The sequence below is a fragment of the Stegodyphus dumicola genome, chromosome X1 (genome assembly GCF_044657685.1).
Source record: "Stegodyphus dumicola isolate Sdum_Otavi_A_Nest chromosome X1, ASM4465768v1".
Lineage (NCBI taxonomy): Eukaryota > Metazoa > Arthropoda > Arachnida > Araneae > Eresidae > Stegodyphus > Stegodyphus dumicola.
This window is the reverse complement of record NC_140780.1, coordinates 6985513-7008078: the sequence shown is the minus strand read 5'-3', so window position 1 is coordinate 7008078 and position 22566 is coordinate 6985513. Positions and strand designations below refer to the sequence as shown.

General features: G+C 30.1%; 1 long non-coding RNA gene across 2 annotated transcripts in view; it reads left to right on the top strand.

The window, feature by feature from the left end:
* Window positions 1-22566, top strand: part of LOC146993069 (uncharacterized) — a 129091-nt gene that overhangs the window by 1383 nt on the left and 105142 nt on the right. Inside the window, exon 3 of one of the 2 annotated variants that reach the window (XR_015038472.1) lies at window positions 2233-2350. The exons of the other annotated variant lie outside the window; for it this stretch is intronic. This is a non-coding gene — a long non-coding RNA (uncharacterized LOC146993069). The remainder of the gene's footprint in view (window positions 1-2232; window positions 2351-22566) is intronic. 2 annotated transcript variants of the gene reach the window in all.

The window sequence follows — 22566 nt, the reverse complement described above, 5'->3', positions numbered from 1 at the left end:
GTAATTCTTGTTTTATATTAACTTTATTTCCACTAGAAATGCTTGAATGTTATAATTTGTACACTGCATTTCTTCTGCGAGTTTTTCTTTCCCTCTGGTACGTGCGATGTTATGGCTAAATCCATGCAGTTGTTCGAATGTCTGTTTGTTATCCTGTATCTGAACATTGATTTTTAACAAGTTCGTTGTTGAAAATCCTCTTTCACATCTTTTGGTAGATCGAAAGCAGAAATTTATCTTTTTACAAATTTAACAGGTCATGAAATTTCTGATTTAGGACTATTCAAATGGCTTTTTGTGATATTCTTGATCTTAATTAGGATGAAAATCAGTTACTTCCATTTCTATATCAGTAGAATTGTTATTTGACATATTTGCAATCTTTTACAATTTTTCTTAAATACTAGTATTATGTAATGGGTTTGAAGTGAATGAAGTAGTTGGCCTAATTTTAAATACACTCAAAACATCTAATTTAGAAACTAAGTTAAGCTCGATGAGATTTTCCAAATGTTTGTTTAAGTTTTCTTATATTTCACGCTTTAGTTCTCGAGATTTTCAAAATGGCAAAACGTACATTACATTATGGTAAAAATGTATATTCCTTATATTTGTGTAATATTTTCACAAAATTAATTTGATTTAAAATGAATTTATAATACCTTTAATTCAAAGACTTGAGTTTAGTTCTCTCCTCCCTCTCAAGTTTAAGATTTAGTTTTTATGTATGTAAGTGTCTAAATCATAAAACCAGGTATGTTCAATAATTTCTTTATAAGTTTCGTTTCTGGATTTTTAAAATTCTTCTATGAAACTTTTGTAACAAAAGCTGGGATGGAACCTAGGCAGCCAGACAGAATGTCCCTTCCCTGAGTGAATATTTCTATCATTTCATTGAAAGTGACCTTATAATATTTCAGAATAAACCCTCGTGACACTAATAAATGTATATAGATTTTTTTAATGTTTATGTTATGCGTGTTTGGTTCTTACGATATTTTGAGCTATTATATATCTAATCCTGTATGTGAATTAAAACAGTCTAATGTAGAATACCTGCTTCAGTGCTAAAAGTAAAGTTTTTCAATTATGTTTTACCGTTCATCTGTTTACAGACGTAGGCTCTGTTCTACAATTTACGGAATTTCTCTTTATTGGACATCTCACATAGCTGACAAGATTTCATTCCTATGTTTAGGTTTTATAGTACAATACGTTGAGCATATGTAAATTAGTATATGACTATGTTTCCTTCTAAAGGAAAAGAGTATCTTACTTTTCTTTAATTTTTGGTCAAAATTTTAGTACGTAGGTAATTACAATAGTGCTTCCACGAAATTGCATTTAAATTTTTTGCATCATTTCAAAATGCTGTATAATTCAATGGAATTTGATGTGTTTTGGCCTTCTGTATTAAAGCTGGGCTCGAACCCGGGCAGCCAGACAATATGTTCTTTCCGTGAGTGAAATATTGCTATAATTTCATTAAAGTGGCATAATATTTCAGGATAATTTCTTGTACATTGGACTAAGCATTCCTCTCTCATGGATAAGACTACCTAAGTAAAGAACTTAAAAATAGAAACAATTCTTACATTAAAATTCTGAATGAAATATTTCTTTAAGGGTTATGACTTTTGTTTCCAAGATGTTCTTTGAAATTTGTTTTTAGAATGGTGTTTTTGAGCCCTTTCTAAAAAAAAAAAAAACCTATAAAAGTATATATGTATAGCTCTTTTAATGTTAATATATTGCGAGTTTGATCTGTTATGTCACTAATTCTCTGTGTGAATTAAGATAGTTTAATATATATCACCTGCTTCAAAGCTAACAGTAAAGTTTATTTTGTTTATTTGTCTTTTTGTGCCACCTTTTTACCAGCGCTGAAATTATTTACTCATCTCGAAGATCATTATCCCTTTTATTCTGTGTATCCGTAATAACTGTCTAATTTTTTTCTTTCATTGTTCATGTTGTACCCATACATTAAAAACCCTCTTCGCTTACTGTACTTCTGTCGTATTAGGAAAAATTCATTTGCTTTTCTATCGACTGCAGTCATGATTTTATTAACAATGTAGCACGTTGCTGGAATTGAAAACAAAGAAGGCTACCTTTGAAGTTTTATATATTAAGAAACAATATTATATATTTCTGTTTGTGTATAATTATTCTTTAATTTCAAAGTAGTTAAAATCTAATGATACCTTCCTCCCCCTTGTCCTCTTCTAGTGTAATTTGTCATCATTTCTGTGCACTCTTGGATTGCAGAACATGATATCATGAAAGAAAAAGCACGAGGATGAAAAGAATGGAGAAATAGTGCAGAGCAAAAAGACACCTGTGGCTGGTAATTCTTGTTTTATATTAACTTTATTTCCACTAGAAATGCTTGAATGTTATAATTTGTACACTGCATTTCTTCTGCGAGTTTTTCTTTCCCTCTGGTACATGCGATGTTATGGCTAAATCCATGCAGTTGTTCGAATGTATGTTTGTTATCCTGTATCTGAACATTGATTTTTAACAAGTTCGTTGTTGAAAATCCTCTTTCACATCTTTTGGTAGATCGAAAGCAGAAATTTATCTTTTTACAAATTTAACAGGTCATGAATTTTCTGATCTAGGACTATTCAAATGGCTTTTTGTGATATTCTTGATCTTAATTAGGATGAAAATCAGTTACTTCCATTTCTATATCAGTAGAATTGTTATTTGACATATTTGCAATCTTTTACAATTTTTCTTAAATACTAGTATTATGTAATGGGTTTGAAGTGAATGAAGTAGTTGGCCTAATTTTAAATACACTCAAAACATCTTAATTTAGAAACTAACTTAAGCTCGATGAGATTTTCCAACTGTTTGTTAGTTTTCTTATATTTCACGCTTTAGTTCTCGAGATTTTCAAAGTGGCAAAACGTACATTACATTATGGTAAAAATGTATATTCCTTATATTTGTGTAATATTTTCACAAAATTAATTTGATTTAAAATGAATTTATAATACCTTTAATTCAAAGACTTGAGTTTAGTTCTCTCCTCCCCCTCAAGTTTAAGATTTAGTTATTATGTATGTAAGAATGTCTAAATCATAAAACCAGGTATGTTCAATAATTTTTTCATAAGTTTCGTTTCTGGATTTTTAAAATTCTTCTATGAAACTTTTGTAACAAAAGCTGGGATGTAACCTAGGCAGCCAGACAGAATGTCCCTTCCCTGAGTGAATATTTCTATCATTTCATTGAAAGTGACCTTATAATATTTTAGAATAAACCCTCGTGACACTAATAAATGTATATAGATTTTTTTTAATGTTTATGTGATGCGTGTTTGGTTCTTACAATATTTTGAGCTATTATATATCTAATCCTGTATGTGAATTAAAACAGTCTAATGTAGAATACCTGCTTCAGTGCTAAAAGTAAAGTATTTGAATTATGTTTTACCGTTCATCTGTTTACAGACGTAGGCTCTATTCTACAATTTACGGAATTTCTCTATATTGGACATCTCACATAGCTGACAAAATTTCATTCCTATGTTTAGGTTTTATAGTACAATACGTTGAGCATATGTAAATTAGTATATGACTATGTTTCCTTCTAAAGGAAAAGAGTATCTTACTTTACTTTAATTTTTGGTCAAAATTTTAGTACGTAGGTAATTACAATAGTGCTTCCACGAAATTGCATTTAAATTTTTTGCATCATTTCAAAATGCTGTATCATTCAAAGGAATTTGATGTGTTTTGGCCTTCTGTATTAAAGCTGGGCTCGAACCCGGGCAGCCAGACAATATGTTCTTTCCGTGAGTGAAATATTGCTATAATTTCATTAAAGTGGCATAATATTTCAGGATAATTTCTTGTACATTGGACTAAGCATTCCTCTCTCATGGATAAGACTACCTAAGTAAAGAACTTAAAAATAGAAACTGTTCTTACGTTAAAATTCTGAATGAAATATTTCTTTTATGGTTCATGACTTTTGTTTCCAAGATGTTCTTTGAAATTTGTTTTTAGAATGATGTTTTTGAGCCCTTTCTAAAAAAAAAAAAAAAAAACCTATAAAAGTATATATGTATAGCTCTTTTAATGTTAATATATTGTGAGTTTGATCTGTTATGTCACTAATTCTCTGTGTGAATTAAGATAGTTTTAATATATATCACCTGCTTAAAAGCTAACAGTAAAGTTTATTTTGTTTATTTGTCTTTTTGTGCCACCTTTTTACCAGCGCTGAAATTATTTACTCATCTCGAAGATCATTATCCCTTTTATTCTGTGTATCCGTAATAACTGTCTAATTTTTTTCTTTCATTGTTCATGTTGTACCCATACATTAAAAACCCTCTTCGCTTACTGTACTTCTGTCGTATTAGGAAAATCATTTGCTTTTCTATCGACTGCAGTCATGATTTTATTAACAATGTAGCACGTTGCTGGAATTGAAAACAAAGAAGGCTACCTTTGAAGTTTTATATATTAAGAAACAATATTATATATTTCTGTTTGTGTATAATTATTCTTTAATTTCAAAGTAGTTAAAATCTAATGATACCTTCCTCCCCCTTGGCCTCTTCTAGTGTAATTTGTCATCATTTCTGTGCACTCTTGGATTGCAGAACATGATATCATGAAAGAAAAAGCACGAGGATGAAAAGAATGGAGAAATAGTGCAGAGCAAAAAGACATCTGTGGCTGGTAATTCTTGTTTTATATTAACTTTATTTCCACTAGAAATGCTTGAATGTTATAATTTGTACACTGCATTTCTTCTGCGAGTTTTTCTTTCCCTCTGGTACATGTGATGTTATGGCTAAATCCATGCAGTTGTTCGAATGTATGTTTGTTATCCTGTATCTGAACATTGATTTTTAACAAGTTCGTTGTTGAAAATCCTCTTTCACATCTTTTGGTAGATCAAAAGCAGAAATTTATCTTTTTACAAATTTAACAGGTCATGAATTTTCTGATCTAGGACTATTCAAATGGCTTTTTGTGATATTCTTGATCTTAATTAGGATGAAAATCAGTTACTTCCATTTCTATATCAGTAGAATTGTTATTTGACATATTTGCAATCTTTTACAATTTTTCTCAAATACTAGTATTATGTAATGGGTTTGAAGTGAATGAAGTAGTTGGCCTAATTTTAAATACACTCAAAACATCTAATTTAGAAACTAACTTAAGCTCGATGAGATTTTCCAACTGTTTGTTAGTTTTCTTATATTTCACGCTTTAGTTCTCGAGATTTTCAAAGTGGCAAAACGTACATTACATTATGGTAAAAATGTATATTCCTTATATTTGTGTAATATTTTCGATTTAAAATGAATTTATAATACCTTTAATTCAATTACTTGAGTTTAGTTCTCTCCTCCCCCTCAAGTTTAAGATTTAGTTATTATGTATGTAAGTGTCTAAATCATAAAACCAGGTATGTTCAATAATTTCTTTATAAGTTTCGTTTCTGGATTTTTAAAATTCTTCTATGAAACTTTTGTAACAAAAGCTGGGATGTAACCTAGGCAGCCAGACAGAATGTCCCTTCCCTGAGTGAATATTTCTATCATTTCATTGAAAGTGACCTTATAATATTTCAGAATAAACCCTCGTGACACTAATAAATGTATATAGATTTTTTTTAATGTTTATGTGATGCGTGTTTGGTTCTTACAATATTTTGAGCTATTATATATCTAATCCTGTATGTGAATTAAAACAGTCTAATGTAGAATACCTGCTTCAGTGCTAAAAGTAAAGTATTTGAATTATGTTTTACCGTTCATCTGTTTACAGACATAGGCTCTATTCTACAATTTACGGAATTTCTCTTTATTGGACATCTCACGTAGCTGACAAAATTTCCTTCCTATGTTTAGGTTTTATAGTACAATAGGTTGAGCATATGTAAATTAGTATATGACTATGTTTCCTTCTAAAGGAAAAGAGTATCTTACTTTTCTTTAATTTTTGGTCAAAATTTTAGGACGTAGGTAATTACAATAGTGCTTCCACGAAATTGCATTTAAATTTTTTGCATCATTTCAAAATGCTGTATAATTCAATGGAATTTGATGTGTTTTGGCCTTCTGTATTAAAGCTGGGCTCGAACCCGGGCAGCCAGACAATATGTTCTTTCCGTGAGTGAAATATTGCTATAATTTCATTAAAGTGGCATAATATTTCAGGATAATTTCTTGTACATTGGACTAAGCATTCCTCTCTCATGGATAAGACTACCTAAGTAAAGAACTTAAAAATAGAAACAATTCTTACATTAAAATTCTGAATGAAATATTTCTTTAAGGGTTATGACTTTTGTTTCCAAGATGTTCTTTGAAATTTGTTTTTAGAATGGTGTTTTTGAGCCCTTTCTAAAAAAAAAAAAAACCTATAAAAGTATATATGTATAGCTCTTTTAATGTTAATATATTGCGAGTTTGATCTGTTATGTCACTAATTCTCTGTGTGAATTAAGATAGTTTAATATATATCACCTGCTTCAAAGCTAACAGTAAAGTTTATTTTGTTTATTTGTCTTTTTGTGCCACCTTTTTACCAGCGCTGAAATTATTTACTCATCTCGAAGATCATTATCCCTTTTATTCTGTGTATCCGTAATAACTGTCTAATTTTTTTCTTTCATTGTTCATGTTGTACCCATACATTAAAAACCCTCTTCGCTTACTGTACTTCTGTCGTATTAGGAAAAATTCATTTGCTTTTCTATCGACTGCAGTCATGATTTTATTAACAATGTAGCACGTTGCTGGAATTGAAAACAAAGAAGGCTACCTTTGAAGTTTTATATATTAAGAAACAATATTATATATTTCTGTTTGTGTATAATTATTCTTTAATTTCAAAGTAGTTAAAATGTAATGATACCTTTCCCCCCCCCCCCCCCCCTTGGCCTCTTCTAGTGTAATTTGTCATCATTTCTGTGCACTCTTGGATTGCAGAACATGATATCATGAAAGAAAAAGCACGAGGATGAAAAGAATGGAGAAATAGTGCAGAGCAAAAAGACATCTGTGGCTGGTAATTCTTGTTTTAAATTAACTTTATTTCCACTAGAAATGCTTGAATGTTATAATTTGTACACTGCATTTCTTCTGCGAGTTTTTCTTTCCCTCTGGTACGTGCGATGTTATGGCTAAATCCATGCAGTCGTTCGAATGTATGTTTGTTATCCTGTATCTGAACATTGATTTTTAATAAGGTCGTTGTTGAAAATCCTCTTTCACATCTTTTGGTAGATTGAAAGCAGAAATTTATCTTTTTACAAATTTAACAGGTCATGAATTTTCTGATCTAGGACTATTCAAATGGCTTTTTGTGATATTCTTGATCTTAATTAGGATGAAAATCAGTTACTTCCATTTCTAGATTAGTAGAATTGTTATTTAACATATTTGCAATCTTTTACCATTTTTCTTAAATACTAGTATTATGTAATGGGTTTGAAGTGAATGAAGTAGTTGGCCTAATTTTAAATACACTCAAAACATCTAATTTAGAAACTAACTTAAGCTCGATGAGATTTTCCAAATGTCTGTTTCAGTTTTCTTATATTTCACGCTTTAGTTCTCGAGATTTTCAAAGTGGCAAAACGTACATTACATTATGGTAAAAATGTATATTCCTTATATTTGTGTAATATTTTCGATTTAAAATGAATTTATAATACCTTTAATTCAATTACTTGAGTTTAGTTCTCTCCTCCCCCTCAAGTTTAAGATTTAGTTATTATGTATGTAAGAATGTCTAAATCATAAAACCAGGTATGTTCAATAATTTCTTTATAAGCTTCGTTTCTGGATTTTTAAAATTCTTCTATGAAACTTTTGTAACAAAAGCTGGGATGTAACCTAGGCAGCCAGACAGAATGTCCCTTCCCTGAGTGAATATTTCTATCATTTCATTGAAAGTGACCTTATAATATTTTAGAATAAACCCTCGTGACACTAATAAATGTATATAGATTTTTTTTAATGTTTATGTGATGCGTGTTTGGTTCTTACAATATTTTGAGCTATTATATATCTAATCCTGTATGTGAATTAAAACAGTCTAATGTAGAATACCTGCTTCAGTGCTAAAAGTAAAGTATTTGAATTATGTTTTACCGTTCATCTGTTTACAGACATAGGCTCTATTCTACAATTTACGGAATTTCTCTTTATTGGACATCTCACGTAGCTGACAAAATTTCATTCCTATGTTTAGGTTTTATAGTACAATATGTTGAGCATATGTAAATTAGTATATGACTATGTTTCCTTCTAAAGGAAAAGAGTATCTTACTTTACTTTAATTTTTGGTCAAAATTTTAGGACGTAGGTAATTACAATAGTGCTTCCACGAAATTGCATTTAAATTTTTTGCATCATTTGAAAATGCTGTATAATTCAATGGAATTTGATGTGTTTTGGCCTTCTGTATTAAAGCTGGGCTCGAACGCGGGCAGCCAGACAATATGTCCTTTCCGTGAGTGAAATTTTGCTATAATTTCATTAAAGTGGCATAATATTTCAGGATAATTTCTTGTACATTGGACTAAGCATTCCTCTCTCATGGATAAGACTACCTAAGTAAAGAACTTAAAAATAGAAACGGTTCTTACGTTAAAATTCTGAATGAAATATTTCTTTTATGGTTCATGACTTTTGTTTCCAAGATGTTCTTTGAAATTTGTTTTTAGAATGATGTTTTTGAGCCCTTTCTAAAAAAAAAAAAAAAAAAACCTATAAAAGTATATATGTATAGCTCTTTTAATGTTAATATATTGCGAGTTTGATCTGTTATGTCACTAATTCTCTGTGTGAATTAAGATAGTTTAATATATATCACCTGCTTCAAAGCTAACAGTAAAGTTTATTTTGTTTATTTGTCTTTTTGTGCCACCTTTTTACCAGCGCTGAAATTATTTACTCATCTCGAAGATCATTATCCCTTTTATTCTGTGTATCCGTAATAACTGTCTAATTTTTTTCTTTCATTGTTCATGTTGTACCCATACATTAAAAACCCTCTTCGCTTACTGTACTTCTGTCGTATTAGGAAAATCATTTGCTTTTGTATCGACTGCAGTCATGATTTTATTAACAATGTAGCACGTTGCTGGAATTGAAAACAAAGAAGGCTACCTTTGAAGTTTTATATATTAAGAAACAATATTATATATTTCTGTTTGTGTATAATTATTCTTTAATTTCAAAGTAGTTAAAATCTAATGATACCTTTCCCCCCCCTTGGCCTCTTCTAGTGTAATTTGTCATCATTTCTGTGCACTCTTGGATTGCAGAACATGATATCATGAAAGAAAAAGCACGAGGATGAAAAGAATGGAGAAATAGTGCAGAGCAAAAAGACATCTGTGGCTGGTAATTCTTGTTTTAAATTAACTTTATTTCCACTAGAAATGCTTGAATGTTATAATTTGTACACTGCATTTCTTCTGCGAGTTTTTCTTTCCCTCTGGTACGTGCGATGTTATGGCTAAATCCATGCAGTCGTTCGAATGTATGTTTGTTATCCTGTATCTGAACATTGATTTTTAATAAGTTCGTTGTTGAAAATCCTCTTTCACATCTTTTGGTAGATTGAAAGCAGAAATTTATCTTTTTACAAATTTAACAGGTCATGAATTTTCTGATCTAGGACTATTCAAATGGCTTTTTGTGATATTCTTGATCTTAATTAGGATGAAAATCAGTTACTTCCATTTCTAGATTAGTAGAATTGTTATTTAACATATTTGCAATCTTTTACCATTTTTCTTAAATACTAGTATTATGTAATGGGTTTGAAGTGAATGAAGTAGTTGGCCTAATTTTAAATACACTCAAAACATCTAATTTAGAAACTAACTTAAGCTCGATGAGATTTTCCAAATGTCTGTTTCAGTTTTCTTATATTTCACGCTTTAGTTCTCGAGATTTTCAAAGTGGCAAAACGTACATTACATTATGGTAAAAATGTATATTCCTTATATTTGTGTAATATTTTCGATTTAAAATGAATTTATAATACCTTTAATTCAATTACTTGAGTTTAGTTCTCTCCTCCCCCTCAAGTTTAAGATTTAGTTATTATGTATGTAAGAATGTCTAAATCATAAAACCAGGTATGTTCAATAATTTTTTCATAAGCTTCGTTTCTGGATTTTTAAAATTCTTCTATGAAACTTTTGTAACAAAAGCTGGGATGTAACCTAGGCAGCCAGACAGAATGTCCCTTCCCTGAGTGAATATTTCTATCATTTCATTGAAAGTGACCTTATAATATTTTAGAATAAACCCTCGTGACACTAATAAATGTATATAGATTTTTTTTAATGTTTATGTGATGCGTGTTTGGTTCTTACAATATTTTGAGCTATTATATATCTAATCCTGTATGTGAATTAAAACAGTCTAATGTAGAATACCTGCTTCAGTGCTAAAAGTAAAGTATTTGAATTATGTTTTACCGTTCATCTGTTTACAGACATAGGCTCTATTCTACAATTTACGGAATTTCTCTTTATTGGACATCTCACGTAGCTGACAAAATTTCATTCCTATGTTTAGGTTTTATAGTACAATACGTTGAGCATATGTAAATTAGTATATGACTATGTTTCCTTCTAAAGGAAAAGAGTATCTTACTTTACTTTAATTTTTGGTCAAAATTTTAGGACGTAGGTAATTACAATAGTGCTTCCACGAAATTGCATTTAAATTTTTTGCATCATTTCAAAATGCTGTATAATTCAATGGAATTTGATGTGTTTTGGCCTTCTGTATTAAAGCTGGGCTCGAACCCGGGCAGCCAGACAATATGTTCTTTCCGTGAGTGAAATATTGCTATAATTTCATTAAAGTGGCATAATATTTCAGGATAATTTCTTGTACATTGGACTAAGCATTCCTCTCTCATGGATAAGACTACCTAAGTAAAGAACTTAAAAATAGAAACAATTCTTACATTAAAATTCTGAATGAAATATTTCTTTAAGGGTTATGACTTTTGTTTCCAAGATGTTCTTTGAAATTTGTTTTTAGAATGGTGTTTTTGAGCCCTTTCTAAAAAAAAAAAAAACCTATAAAAGTATATATGTATAGCTCTTTTAATGTTAATATATTGCGAGTTTGATCTGTTATGTCACTAATTCTCTGTGTGAATTAAGATAGTTTAATATATATCACCTGCTTCAAAGCTAACAGTAAAGTTTATTTTGTTTATTTGTCTTTTTGTGCCACCTTTTTACCAGCGCTGAAATTATTTACTCATCTCGAAGATCATTATCCCTTTTATTCTGTGTATCCGTAATAACTGTCTAATTTTTTTCTTTCATTGTTCATGTTGTACCCATACATTAAAAACCCTCTTCGCTTACTGTACTTCTGTCGTATTAGGAAAAATTCATTTGCTTTTCTATCGACTGCAGTCATGATTTTATTAACAATGTAGCACGTTGCTGGAATTGAAAACAAAGAAGGCTACCTTTGAAGTTTTATATATTAAGAAACAATATTATATATTTCTGTTTGTGTATAATTATTCTTTAATTTCAAAGTAGTTAAAATCTAATGATACCTTCCCCCCCTTGGCCTCTTCTAGTGTAATTTGTCATCATTTCTGTGCACTCTTGGATTGCAGAACATGATATCATGAAAGAAAAAGCACGAGGATGAAAAGAATGGAGAAATAGTGCAGAGCAAAAAGACATCTGTGGCTGGTAATTCTTGTTTTAAATTAACTTTATTTCCACTAGAAATGCTTGAATGTTATAATTTGTACACTGCATTTCTTCTGCGAGTTTTTCTTTCCCTCTGGTACGTGCGATGTTATGGCTAAATCCATGCAGTCGTTCGAATGTATGTTTGTTATCCTGTATCTGAACATTGATTTTTAATAAGTTCGTTGTTGAAAATCCTCTTTCACATCTTTTGGTAGATTGAAAGCAGAAATTTATCTTTTTACAAATTTAACAGGTCATGAATTTTCTGATCTAGGACTATTCAAATGGCTTTTTGTGATATTCTTGATCTTAATTAGGATGAAAATCAGTTACTTCCATTTCTAGATTAGTAGAATTGTTATTTAACATATTTGCAATCTTTTACCATTTTTCTTAAATACTAGTATTATGTAATGGGTTTGAAGTGAATGAAGTAGTTGGCCTAATTTTAAATACACTCAAAACATCTAATTTAGAAACTAACTTAAGCTCGATGAGATTTTCCAAATGTCTGTTTCAGTTTTCTTATATTTCACGCTTTAGTTCTCGAGATTTTCAAAGTGGCAAAACGTACATTACATTATGGTAAAAATGTATATTCCTTATATTTGTGTAATATTTTCGATTTAAAATGAATTTATAATACCTTTAATTCAATTACTTGAGTTTAGTTCTCTCCTCCCCCTCAAGTTTAAGATTTAGTTATTATGTATGTAAGAATGTCTAAATCATAAAACCAGGTATGTTCAATAATTTTTTCATAAGCTTCGTTTCTGGATTTTTAAAATTCTTCTATGAAACTTTTGTAACAAAAGCTGGGATGTAACCTAGGCAGCCAGACAGAATGTCCCTTCCCTGAGTGAATATTTCTATCATTTCATTGAAAGTGACCTTATAATATTTTAGAATAAACCCTCGTGACACTAATAAATGTATATAGATTTTTTTTAATGTTTATGTGATGCGTGTTTGGTTCTTACAATATTTTGAGCTATTATATATCTAATCCTGTATGTGAATTAAAACAGTCTAATGTAGAATACCTGCTTCAGTGCTAAAAGTAAAGTATTTGAATTATGTTTTACCGTTCATCTGTTTACAGACATAGGCTCTATTCTACAATTTACGGAATTTCTCTTTATTGGACATCTCACGTAGCTGACAAAATTTCGTTCCTATGTTTAGGTTTTATAGTACAATACGTTGAGCATATGTAAATTAGTATATGACTATGTTTCCTTCTAAAGGAAAAGAGTATCTTACTTTACTTTAATTTTTGGTCAAAATTTTAGGACGTAGGTAATTACAATAGTGCTTCCACAAAATTGCATTTAAATTTTTTGCATCATTTCAAAATGCTGTATAATTCAATGGAATTTGATGTGTTTTGGCCTTCTGTATTAAAGCTGGGCTCGAACCCGGGCAGCCAGACAATATGTTCTTTCCGTGAGTGAAATATTGCTATAATTTCATTAAAGTGGCATAATATTTCAGGATAATTTCTTGTACATTGGACTAAGCATTCCTCTCTCATGGATAAGACTACCTAAGTAAAGAACTTAAAAATAGAAACAATTCTTACATTAAAATTCTGAATGAAATATTTCTTTAAGGGTTATGACTTTTGTTTCCAAGATGTTCTTTGAAATTTGTTTTTAGAATGGTGTTTTTGAGCCCTTTCTAAAAAAAAAAAAACCTATAAAAGTATATATGTATAGCTCTTTTAATGTTAATATATTGCGAGTTTGATCTGTTATGTCACTAATTCTCTGTGTGAATTAAGATAGTTTAATATATATCACCTGCTTCAAAGCTAACAGTAAAGTTTATTTTGTTTATTTGTCTTTTTGTGCCACCTTTTTACCAGCGCTGAAATTATTTACTCATCTCGAAGATCATTATCCCTTTTATTCTGTGTATCCGTAATAACTGTCTAATTTTTTTCTTTCATTGTTCATGTTGTACCCATACATTAAAAACCCTCTTCGCTTACTGTACTTCTGTCGTATTAGGAAAAATTCATTTGCTTTTCTATCGACTGCAGTCATGATTTTATTAACAATGTAGCACGTTGCTGGAATTGAAAACAAAGAAGGCTACCTTTGAAGTTTTATATATTAAGAAACAATATTATATATTTCTGTTTGTGTATAATTATTCTTTAATTTCAAAGTAGTTAAAATCTAATGATACCTTCCCCCCCTTGGCCTCTTCTAGTGTAATTTGTCATCATTTCTGTGCACTCTTGGATTGCAGAACATGATATCATGAAAGAAAAAGCACGAGGATGAAAAGAATGGAGAAATAGTGCAGAGCAAAAAGACATCTGTGGCTGGTAATTCTTGTTTTAAATTAACTTTATTTCCACTAGAAATGCTTGAATGTTATAATTTGTACACTGCATTTCTTCTGCGAGTTTTTCTTTCCCTCTGGTACGTGCGATGTTATGGCTAAATCCATGCAGTCGTTCGAATGTATGTTTGTTATCCTGTATCTGAACATTGATTTTTAATAAGTTCGTTGTTGAAAATCCTCTTTCACATCTTTTGGTAGATTGAAAGCAGAAATTTATCTTTTTACAAATTTAACAGGTCATGAATTTTCTGATCTAGGACTATTCAAATGGCTTTTTGTGATATTCTTGATCTTAATTAGGATGAAAATCAGTTACTTCCATTTCTAGATTAGTAGAATTGTTATTTAACATATTTGCAATCTTTTACCATTTTTCTTAAATACTAGTATTATGTAATGGGTTTGAAGTGAATGAAGTAGTTGGCCTAATTTTAAATACACTCAAAACATCTAATTTAGAAACTAACTTAAGCTCGATGAGATTTTCCAAATGTCTGTTTCAGTTTTCTTATATTTCACGCTTTAGTTCTCGAGATTTTCAAAGTGGCAAAACGTACATTACATTATGGTAAAAATGTATATTCCTTATATTTGTGTAATATTTTCGATTTAAAATGAATTTATAATACCTTTAATTCAATTACTTGAGTTTAGTTCTCTCCTCCCCCTCAAGTTTAAGATTTAGTTATTATGTATGTAAGAATGTCTAAATCATAAAACCAGGTATGTTCAATAATTTTTTCATAAGCTTCGTTTCTGGATTTTTAAAATTCTTCTATGAAACTTTTGTTACAAAAGCTGGGATGTAACCTAGACAGCCAGACAGAATGTCCCTTCCCTGAGTGAATATTTCTATCATTTCATTGAAAGTGACCTTATAATATTTCAGAATAAACCCTCGTGACACTAATAAATGTATATAGATTTTTTTTAATGTTTATGTGATGCGTGTTTGGTTCTTACAATATTTTGAGCTATTATATATCTAATCCTGTATGTGAATTAAAACAGTCTAATGTAGAATACCTGCTTCAGTGCTAAAAGTAAAGTATTTGAATTATGTTTTACCGTTCATCTGTTTACAGACATAGGCTCTGTTCTACAATTTACGGAATTTCTCTTTATTGGACATCTCACGTAGCTGACAAAATTTCCTTCCTATGTTTAGGTTTTATAGTACAATAGGTTGAGCATATGTAAATTAGTATATGACTATGTTTCCTTCTAAAGGAAAAGAGTATCTTACTTTTCTTTAATTTTTGGTCAAAATTTTAGTACGTAGGTAATTACAATAGTGCTTCCACGAAATTGCATTTAAATTTTTTGCATCATTTGAAAATGCTGTATAATTCAATGGAATTTGATGTGTTTTGGCCTTCTGTATTAAAGCTGGGCTCGAACCCGGGCAGCCAGACAATATGTTCTTTCCGTGAGTGAAATATTGCTATAATTTCATTAAAGTGGCATAATATTTCAGGATAATTTCTTGTACATTGGACTAAGCATTCCTCTCTCATGGATAAGACTACCTAAGTAAAGAACTTAAAAATAGAAACAATTCTTACATTAAAATTCTGAATGAAATATTTCTTTAAGGGTTATGACTTTTGTTTCCAAGATGTTCTTTAAAATTTGTTTTTAGAATGGTGTTTTTGAGCCCTTTCTAAAAAAAAAAAAAACCTATAAAAGTATATATGTATAGCTCTTTTAATGTTAATATATTGCGAGTTTGATCTGTTATGTCACTAATTCTCTGTGTGAATTAAGATAGTTTAATATATATCACCTGCTTCAAAGCTAACAGTAAAGTTTATTTTGTTTATTTGTCTTTTTGTGCCACCTTTTTACCAGCGCTGAAATTATTTACTCATCTCGAAGATCATTATCCCTTTTATTCTGTGTATCCGTAATAACTGTCTAATTTTTTTCTTTCATTGTTCATGTTGTACCCATACATTAAAAACCCTCTTCGCTTACTGTACTTCTGTCGTATTAGGAAAAATTCATTTGCTTTTCTATCGACTGCAGTCATGATTTTATTAACAATGTAGCACGTTGCTGGAATTGAAAACAAAGAAGGCTACCTTTGAAGTTTTATATATTAAGAAACAATATTATATACTTCTGTTTGTGTATAATTATTCTTTAATTTCAAAGTAGTTAAAATCTAATGATACCTTTCCCCCCCCCTTGGCCTCTTCTAGTGTAAATTTGTCATCATTTCTGTGCACTCTTGGATTGCAGAACATGATATCATGAAAGAAAAAGCACGAGGATGAAAAGAATGGAGAAATAGTGCAGAGCAAAAAGACATCTGTGGCTGGTAATTCTTGTTTTAAATTAACTTTATTTCCACTAGAAATGCTTGAATGTTATAATTTGTACACTGCATTTCTTCTGCGAGTTTTTCTTTCCCTCTGGTACGTGCGATGTTATGGCTAAATCCATGCAGTCGTTCGAATGTATGTTTGTTATCCTGTATCTGAACATTGATTTTTAATAAGTTCGTTGTTGAAAATCCTCTTTCACATCTTTTGGTAGATTGAAAGCAGAAATTTATCTTTTTACAAATTTAACAGGTCATGAATTTTCTGATCTAGGACTATTCAAATGGCTTTTTGTGATATTCTTGATCTTAATTAGGATGAAAATCAGTTACTTCCATTTCTAGATTAGTAGAATTGTTATTTAACATATTTGCAATCTTTTACCATTTTTCTTAAATACTAGTATTATGTAATGGGTTTGAAGTGAATGAAGTAGTTGGCCTAATTTTAAATACACTCAAAACATCTAATTTAGAAACTAACTTAAGCTCGATGAGATTTTCCAAATGTCTGTTTCAGTTTTCTTATATTTCACGCTTTAGTTCTCGAGATTTTCAAAGTGGCAAAACGTACATTACATTATGGTAAAAATGTATATTCCTTATATTTGTGTAATATTTTCGATTTAAAATGAATTTATAATACCTTTAATTCAATTACTTGAGTTTAGTTCTCTCCTCCCCCTCAAGTTTAAGATTTAGTTATTATGTATGTAAGAATGTCTAAATCATAAAACCAGGTATGTTCAATAATTTTTTCATAAGCTTCGTTTCTGGATTTTTAAAATTCTTCTATGAAACTTTTGTAACAAAAGCTGGGATGTAACCTAGGCAGCCAGACAGAATGTCCCTTCCCTGAGTGAATATTTCTATCATTTCATTGAAAGTGACCTTATAATATTTTAGAATAAACCCTCGTGACACTAATAAATGTATATAGATTTTTTTTAATGTTTATGTGATGCGTGTTTGGTTCTTACAATATTTTGAGCTATTATATATCTAATCCTGTATGTGAATTAAAACAGTCTAATGTAGAATACCTGCTTCAGTGCTAAAAGTAAAGTATTTGAATTATGTTTTACCGTTCATCTGTTTACAGACATAGGCTCTATTCTACAATTTACGGAATTTCTCTTTATTGGACATCTCACGTAGCTGACAAAATTTCATTCCTATGTTTAGGTTTTATAGTACAATACGTTGAGCATATGTAAATTAGTATATGACTATGTTTCCTTCTAAAGGAAAAGTGTATCTTACTTTACTTTAATTTTTGGTCAAAATTTTAGGACGTAGGTAATTACAATAGTGCTTCCACGAAATTGCATTTAAATTTTTTGCATCATTTCAAAATGCTGTATAATTCAATGGAATTTGATGTGTTTTGGCCTTCTGTATTAAAGCTGGGCTCGAACCTGGGCAGCCAGACAATATGTTCTTTCCGTGAGTGAAATATTGCTATAATTTCATTAAAGTGGCATAATATTTCAGGATAATTTCTTGTACATTGGACTAAGCATTCCTCTCTCATGGATAAGACTACCTAAGTAAAGAACTTAAAAATAGAAACAATTCTTACATTAAAATTCTGAATGAAATATTTCTTTAAGGGTTATGACTTTTGTTTCCAAGATGTTCTTTGAAATTTGTTTTTAGAATGGTGTTTTTGAGCCCTTTCTAAAAAAAAAAAAACCTATAAAAGTATATATGTATAGCTCTTTTAATGTTAATATATTGCGAGTTTGATCTGTTATGTCACTAATTCTCTGTGTGAATTAAGATAGTTTAATATATATCACCTGCTTCAAAGCTAACAGTAAAGTTTATTTTGTTTATTTGTCTTTTTGTGCCACCTTTTTACCAGCGCTGAAATTATTTACTCATCTCGAAGATCATTATCCCTTTTATTCTGTGTATCCGTAATAACTGTCTAATTTTTTTCTTTCATTGTTCATGTTGTACCCATACATTAAAAACCCTCTTCGCTTACTGTACTTCTGTCGTATTAGGAAAATCATTTGCTTTTCTATCGACTGCAGTCATGATTTTATTAACAATGTAGCACGTTGCTGGAATTGAAAACAAAGAAGGCTACCTTTGAAGTTTTATATATTAAGAAACAATATTATATATTTCTGTTTGTGTATAATTATTCTTTAATTTCAAAGTAGTTAAAATCTAATGATACCTTTCCCCCCCCCCTTGGCCTCTTCTAGTGTAATTTGTCATCATTTCTGTGCACTCTTGGATTGCAGAACATGATATCATGAAAGAAAAAGCACGAGGATGAAAAGAATGGAGAAATAGTGCAGAGCAAAAAGACATCTGTGGCTGGTAATTCTTGTTTTAAATTAACTTTATTTCCACTAGAAATGCTTGAATGTTATAATTTGTACACTGCATTTCTTCTGCGAGTTTTTCTTTCCCTCTGGTACGTGCGATGTTATGGCTAAATCCATGCAGTCGTTCGAATGTATGTTTGTTATCCTGTATCTGAACATTGATTTTTAATAAGTTCGTTGTTGAAAATCCTCTTTCACATCTTTTGGTAGATTGAAAGCAGAAATTTATCTTTTTACAAATTTAACAGGTCATGAATTTTCTGATCTAGGACTATTCAAATGGCTTTTTGTGATATTCTTGATCTTAATTAGGATGAAAATCAGTTACTTCCATTTCTAGATTAGTAGAATTGTTATTTAACATATTTGCAACCTTTTACCATTTTTCTTAAATACTAGTATTATGTAATGGGTTTGAAGTGAATGAAGTAGTTGGCCTAATTTTAAATACACTCAAAACATCTAATTTAGAAACTAACTTAAGCTCGATGAGATTTTCCAAATGTCTGTTTCAGTTTTCTTATATTTCACGCTTTAGTTCTCGAGATTTTCAAAGTGGCAAAACGTACATTACATTATGGTAAAAATGTATATTCCTTATATTTGTGTAATATTTTCGATTTAAAATGAATTTATAATACCTTTAATTCAATTACTTGAGTTTAGTTCTCTCCTCCCCCTCAAGTTTAAGATTTAGTTATTATGTATGTAAGAATGTCTAAATCATAAAACCAGGTATGTTCAATAATTTTTTCATAAGCTTCGTTTCTGGATTTTTAAAATTCTTCTATGAAACTTTTGTAACAAAAGCTGGGATGTAACCTAGGCAGCCAGACAGAATGTCCCTTCCCTGAGTGAATATTTCTATCATTTCATTGAAAGTGACCTTATAATATTTTAGAATAAACCCTCGTGACACTAATAAATGTATATAGATTTTTTTTAATGTTTATGTGATGCGTGTTTGGTTCTTACAATATTTTGAGCTATTATATATCTAATCCTGTATGTGAATTAAAACAGTCTAATGTAGAATACCTGCTTCAGTGCTAAAAGTAAAGTATTTGAATTATGTTTTACCGTTCATCTGTTTACAGACATAGGCTCTATTCTACAATTTACGGAATTTCTCTTTATTGGACATCTCACGTAGCTGACAAAATTTCATTCCTATGTTTAGGTTTTATAGTACAATACGTTGAGCATATGGAAATTAGTATATGACTATGTTTCCTTCTAAAGGAAAAGAGTATCTTACTTTACTTTAATTTTTGGTCAAAATTTTAGGACGTAGGTAATTACAATAGTGCTTCCACGAAATTGCATTTAAATTTTTTGCATCATTTCAAAATGCTGTATAATTCAATGGAATTTGATGTGTTTTGGCCTTCTGTATTAAAGCTGGGCTCGAACCCGGGCAGCCAGACAATATGTTCTTTCCGTGAGTGAAATATTGCTATAATTTCATTAAAGTGGCATAATATTTCAGGATAATTTCTTGTACATTGGACTAAGCATTCCTCTCTCATGGATAAGACTACCTAAGTAAAGAACTTAAAAATAGAAACAATTCTTACATTAAAATTCTGAATGAAATATTTCTTTAAGGGTTATGACTTTTGTTTCCAAGATGTTCTTTGAAATTTGTTTTTAGAATGGTGTTTTTGAGCCCTTTCTAAAAAAAAAAAAACCTATAAAAGTATATATGTATAGCTCTTTTAATGTTAATATATTGCGAGTTTGATCTGTTATGTCACTAATTCTCTGTGTGAATTAAGATAGTTTAATATATATCACCTGCTTCAAAGCTAACAGTAAAGTTTATTTTGTTTATTTGTCTTTTTGTGCCACCTTTTTACCAGCGCTGAAATTATTTACTCATCTCGAAGATCATTATCCCTTTTATTCTGTGTATCCGTAATAACTGTCTAATTTTTTTCTTTCATTGTTCATGTTGTACCCATACATTAAAAACCCTCTTCGCTTACTGTACTTCTGTCGTATTAGGAAAAATTCATTTGCTTTTCTATCGACTGCAGTCATGATTTTATTAACAATGTAGCACGTTGCTGGAATTGAAAACAAAGAAGGCTACCTTTGAAGTTTTATATATTAAGAAACAATATTATATACTTCTGTTTGTGTATAATTATTCTTTAATTTCAAAGTAGTTAAAATCTAATGATACCTTTCCCCCCCCCCTTGGCCTCTTCTAGTGTAATTTGTCATCATTTCTGTGCACTCTTGGATTGCAGAACATGATATCATGAAAGAAAAAGCACGAGGATGAAAAGAATGGAGAAATAGTGCAGAGCAAAAAGACATCTGTGGCTGGTAATTCTTGTTTTAAATTAACTTTATTTCCACTAGAAATGCTTGAATGTTATAATTTGTACACTGCATTTCTTCTGCGAGTTTTTCTTTCCCTCTGGTACGTGCGATGTTATGGCTAAATCCATGCAGTCGTTCGAATGTATGTTTGTTATCCTGTATCTGAACATTGATTTTTAATAAGTTCGTTGTTGAAAATCCTCTTTCACATCTTTTGGTAGATTGAAAGCAGAAATTTATCTTTTTACAAATTTAACAGGTCATGAATTTTCTGATCTAGGACTATTCAAATGGCTTTTTGTGATATTCTTGATCTTAATTAGGATGAAAATCAGTTACTTCCATTTCTAGATTAGTAGAATTGTTATTTAACATATTTGCAATCTTTTACCATTTTTCTTAAATACTAGTATTATGTAATGGGTTTGAAGTGAATGAAGTAGTTGGCCTAATTTTAAATACACTCAAAACATCTAATTTAGAAACTAACTTAAGCTCGATGAGATTTTCCAAATGTCTGTTTCAGTTTTCTTATATTTCACGCTTTAGTTCTCGAGATTTTCAAAGTGGCAAAACGTACATTACATTATGGTAAAAATGTATATTCCTTATATTTGTGTAATATTTTCGATTTAAAATGAATTTATAATACCTTTAATTCAATTACTTGAGTTTAGTTCTCTCCTCCCCCTCAAGTTTAAGATTTAGTTATTATGTATGTAAGAATGTCTAAATCATAAAACCAGGTATGTTCAATAATTTTTTCATAAGCTTCGTTTCTGGATTTTTAAAATTCTTCTATGAAACTTTTGTAACAAAAGCTGGGATGTAACCTAGGCAGCCAGACAGAATGTCCCTTCCCTGAGTGAATATTTCTATCATTTCATTGAAAGTGACCTTATAATATTTTAGAAAAAACCCTCGTGACACTAATAAATGTATATAGATTTTTTTTAATGTTTATGTGATGCGTGTTTGGTTCTTACAATATTTTGAGCTATTATATATCTAATCCTGTATGTGAATTAAAACAGTCTAATGTAGAATACCTGCTTCAGTGCTAAAAGTAAAGTATTTGAATTATGTTTTACCGTTCATCTGTTTACAGACATAGGCTCTATTCTACAATTTACGGAATTTCTCTTTATTGGACATCTCACGTAGCTGACAAAATTTCATTCCTATGTTTAGGTTTTATAGTACAATACGTTGAGCATATGTAAATTAGTATATGACTATGTTTCCCTCTAAAGGAAAAGAGTATCTTACTTTACTTTAATTTTTGGTCAAAATTTTAGGACGTAGGTAATTACAATAGTGCTTCCACGAAATTGCATTTAAATTTTTTGCATCATTTCAAAATGCTGTATAATTCAATGGAATTTGATGTGTTTTGGCCTTCTGTATTAAAGCTGGGCTCGAACCCGGGCAGCCAGACAATATGTTCTTTCCGTGAGTGAAATATTGCTA